Below are 5,077 nucleotides of genomic sequence, written 5' to 3'. Positions count from 1 at the left end.
GTGCAAGGCAGACCTTTGCTGAGAGAGGTGGGCTGGAGCTGTCTCCTCACAAATGAAAAAGGCCAGGGAAAGAAAGGAGCATTAATTGAGTCCTTGCTTTGTGCCAGAAGCTTTAGATTCATGTCTCACTTAATCCTGCCTTCATACCTAAGAGGAAGCCCTCATTATTCTCCTGAGTACCAGAATGGTGTGGAGGTGACATGCAGGGACACTGCTTCCTGACTGCCTCACTTCAAAGTCCAGCTGTGTGACCCTGGGCAGAGAATTGGACCTATGTGCCCACTGCACCAGCAAAATGGGAATTGGGCTGTTGTGAGCCTTAAAGAAGTTAACTTATGTATAAAAAGCATTTAGAATAGCTAGAGGGAAATGTTAACCATTCTTATTATAGTATTAGCTGTTATATGTCAGAGATGAGAAGACAGAGGTTTATTGCTCATGTGTAAAGATTGGATTCCACCGTGCTCCACAGCAAGTGCTCCCCTGAACTCCATGCTGCTTCTCTCACATTGTAAACTTTCCAGGGATGTTTACATTTAGCTTATGGCCAGGGCCTTAAAAGAGTTTTAAATCAGTGTGTAAGAGAGAATTTGGGAGACCACCCGAGTCTTCTTTGGCCCCCTGAAATTGTGTCCTCTGAGCAGAGGGTTGCCAGTGACCAGCAGAGGGCCCTGACTGTTCTAGAGAGGGCTGATGGCATAGGGCAGTGGCCCTGGCACCTGCCCCCTCTTCTTCTCAGAACTAGGATGAGGTCCCATGATTCTGACCCTAACTTCCTCTCCACCTTTCCCTGTCCCCATCCCCATCTTAGAATCTGGGTAGTTTTTCCTGAAAATATGGCAGAGTTAGAATTCAAATCCAAGCCTGCCTGGCTCCAAAGCCCACGTTCTCTCTGTTCTTGGTCAGTTGCCCCACAGCTGCTCAGACATCTGTGGCAGACAGACGAATGAGGCCACAGGGACTGACACAATCATGACTTGGCCTTTGTGTGTGGTGGAAGAAGGGGGCAGGAAACTGGCACAATGGCCAATTCTGGGTGTAGGCATATCCATGCGTCACCAAGTTACCTGATCACTCAATGTATAAATGCAATCAATGGAAAGATCATACGCACTCATCTAATGTGATGCAAGGGACTCCCACCCCAAAGCAGAAAAGTGGCCAGAGGTGTCCTTGGTCAGGCAAACCATAGTTTCAAGGGTGTAACATTTTCTGGAGCTCACATCATGCCCTGAATCTCCTAATTAGCTTTGTGATCTTGGGCAAGTCTGTTAACCTCTCTGAACCTCAATTTACTAATATGCAAAACAGGACAAATAATCCTTACCTCAGAGGGTTTTCCTGATGTTTATGAGATGATACATAAAAAAATGCCAGAGACTGGTACACAAGAGATGTTTATGAACTATGAGCTTCCCAAGTATGATCTCACTTAGTGTACCCCAGACATGGAAGATCTGGAAGAAGGCTTTCTGCACACTGGCTCAGGTCCTCATTGATAAGAAAGTGAGCCTGTGTGTCACTTCGTTGCACTGTGAGTGTTGGAAACCCTTCTCTGGATGCCTGGTACTGCAACCAGCAGCATTTTAGAGGCAGTGTCCAACTGTCTTCTGGGGTGCTCTAGGCTTCTGTGCCTGTCCCCTGTGCCTTCCTCCACTGTCAGACCCTCACAAGCTCTTCAGTGTTGTGCTCATTGGTTTCATCAAAGCAGGACAATACTTGGCACTAAGTGGACAAAATTCTCACTTCTGCAGTGGGTCTCTAGATGTCCATGATCCTGCCTTCTCAGGAAGAGAGGGAGGACATGCGGCTGGAGGGACACAGAGGGCAAGACTGCATCCCAGTTACAACACCAGGAAGCCACGTCTGAAAGGAAACTCCTCAGAAACCTGGGCATAGGCTATCAGGAAAGTAAAGAAGACATCTGGAGAGGTGAATATTCTGAAGGAATCTCTGCCAGAGGAGAAGGGAAAAGGAAAGCACTTATCCAGGTCAAAGGCATGAGTTTCCAGGAGATTATTCATCATGACTAGAGGATGACTGTTAACTAGGTTTATTCCACAGGTGTGAAAGGAAAAGTCTTGGTACATTTTTTGCAGCATTTCCTCCTCTCCATATAGACTGTTCTCATTCTGCAGGGCTAGGGTTCACCCAGTATTCAACTCCAAGCCCTTGACACAGTAAAAGAAGTGAGGGGAGCCAGGTATGGTGGCTCACACCTGTAATCCCAGCACTTTGGGAGGGCAAAGCAGGCAGATTCATTGAGCTCAGGAGTTCGACCCCAACCTGGGCAACATGGTGAAACCCCGTCTCTACTAAAAATACAAAAATTAGCTGGGTGTGGTGGTGCATGCCTGTGGTCCCAGCTACTCTGGAGGCTGAGGTGGTAGGATTGCTTGAGCCCAGATGTGTGAGGCTGCAGTGAGCTGTGATCACACCACTGCACTCCAGCCTGGGTGACAGAGTGAGAGACCCTGTCCCCCCAACCCCCCCCTCAAAAAAAAAGAAAAGAAAAAAGTGAGGGGTTTGAAGTCAGAATCCCTGGGTTCAGGCTGTCACTCCATCTGACCAGCATATGATCTCTCAGACCCCAAGTTCCTCGTCTGAAAACGAGGATAGTTCTGCTTCAGGGCTGTGGTGAGTGGAAGGTGAGATTGTGTCTGAGGAAGGAGATTGTAACGAGGAAACACGGCAGTTACTGGTCACTTATTTTTCAACATGCAGGAGCGCTAATTTGCCTCCAGACAACCGGTTCTATCTCAGTAAAGACAAAGATAGCTATTAAAGTGTTTTGTAATCTTGAGGGACCTGAAAAGATTTTAAAGAGCTGAGGAACAGCGGCCAAGTGCTTTCTCACCTGTTCCTCATCCTGGCCCCATTATCTTGGGGAAATATAGGACCTTTTAGGGCAGCCTCGGCAAGTGGCCACCGTCTGGCCTATGGCAGGCCTCCCTGGCACCGCCAGCAGCTGGGTGGTAGCGGGGAAGGGCGCCCTCAGCCCCACGCTCACTTTGGGTCTGGGCCCACATTAAGCACTTTTTTCTTCATGCGCCATTTCCTCCATCAAAAAGTACTAAAAATTATATTTTATGGCTTTATTGATGAAAAGTAAAGATATTCCAGTCTGGGTTAATTACTATATATTCATTATTATTAATTACTTTCATTATTTATTTTTCCTTTCGATTTTAATAGCAATGTAATTTCACCTCAATGAATGATGAGTCGCGTTTTGGCCACAAGGGGGTAGCATGAGGTCACTAGATGCTCACGGGAAATTGGGTGGGGGGCGCCTGGTAAACAGTGGGAAAGACAGCAACAGCCACCACCTCTGACTCACAAAGGGCTCTTGCTTCTCACGGCGTTTCCTCAGAGAGTGTCGTGTTTGCTCCTCACCACATGAGACCCAGAAAGCCAGCGGGTGGGGCAGGAGTTATTGCCCCACTCAAGGGCCAGGAAAGGGAGGCTCCCCCTGGGAGGGTCAGTGTCATGCGGGGTCACACGGTGGCAGAGGCAGGCGAACTCCTGGCTCCTGCTGTAGTGCTCCTCCCTCAGAGCCCCAGACAAACCGGATACTCTAAGCAGATGGGACAGGGACCAAGAAGCAAAACCTCTCCTCATATTGTTGCCCAGCTCCAGCACCCCAAATCATCGCTGGAGAGCCCCGCAGACCCCAAAGCACCGCTCGACTTTCCACCACTGGGCAGAAGAGACCCTACATTCCACGCCTGGGCCCTACCCCAGCCTCCCTTGGGGCCAAGCACGCCTTTGTTAGCTCTCTTCCTGACCACACGCAGCACGAGCCTCTAGGTGGGAGAGACGAGACACTCTCCCACTTCCCCTTCCTTGGAAGCTGAGCAATCACATCAAAGGCATACAAAAGGCAATTCACTGTGCAAAGGGAACAGAAAGAAATAAGTGCTGAGCGCTCGGGAAGGAGGTACAGCAAAGAAGGAAAGGCCAGAAACAAAACCAAACAAAACACAAGGTATAAAATGATCCAATCTTGGGGAGGCGGTTTTCTACCTCCTGGGAGGAACACCCAGCGTGTTGCCTGGCAGAGTGTACTGGGCACATCAAGAACAATAGGCCTTTCTCTCCAGCAGCCGAGCACATGCCAGGAGAAAAGGAGACCCTTCTTAGGAAGGCTAAGTCCGCGCAGGGGCAGGGCCAGTGTAGGAAGTTAGTTTATAATACAGATACTTGCATTGAGCCTCCTTCTGAAAAGGTGGGGGTGGGGGGTGGTGCATAATCCCATGTGAAAATAAAAAGAAGACTTTTCCTACTGGACGAGAGAAAAAAGATTGTTCAGTTTTTTAGGCGAAACAGAAGATGCCAACTGGCCCTGAAATAGATGTGTCAAAAGGCAACCTGGGGCGGTTTGTTCTTTTACAGGGAGCACCTTTGTGGCCCCAGAAGGTGCCAAAAACATCCTGGGGATAAACAGTCCTTAGCAAAGAGGGGCCAAGCCTGAGGTGGGGGAGGTGGCCTTACACGGAGGCCCTGGAGAAGTGAAACAGATAGGTGGGGGCCCCTGGGTGCTTCGGATGCTCCAGGGACAGAGGTGACATCCACCCACTAAGCAGCGTCACTAGATAGGCAGGAATCCCTCCCCACTCACATGCAGATTGACCCTAGTACTGGTCTGGTTAGGCAGGCCCGACTGGAGGAGGAATGACAGGCCTGCCACGCAGATGAGGAGTAGAGTCGCAGTTCCGTTTCTGGCTCTCCTCCGTCCCACCCCTGACCCCTCCACGGGATTGGTGAGTGGAGGTGACAGCCTAGTCTAGATTGGGAAGAGAGAGACTGAGAAACCAGACGGAGAAAAGGAAGGGCGCCCTTGGCAGAATGCCTGGCATTCCTGAGGCTGTGGATTCTGTACCTTCCTGGGAGGAGGAGAGGCATGGCAGTCACAAGCCACGGCTATCCCCGGCAGAACCAGCCTGGCTGTGTTCAGGAACTCTGATAGAGGATGAGTGACTTCGGAATTGAAGAGGGCTTTTAGGATGATCTGATCCTCTCCTATTGGTACTAGAAGGGACTCTGGGGAAAACAGTCAAACCCTGATGAGTCCCAA

The sequence above is a fragment of the Nomascus leucogenys genome, chromosome 11, assembly GCF_006542625.1.
Source record: "Nomascus leucogenys isolate Asia chromosome 11, Asia_NLE_v1, whole genome shotgun sequence".
NCBI classification, from domain to species: Eukaryota; Metazoa; Chordata; class Mammalia; order Primates; family Hylobatidae; genus Nomascus; species Nomascus leucogenys.
The sequence above is the reverse complement of the archived record's forward strand: the minus strand, read 5'-3'. Positions refer to the sequence as shown.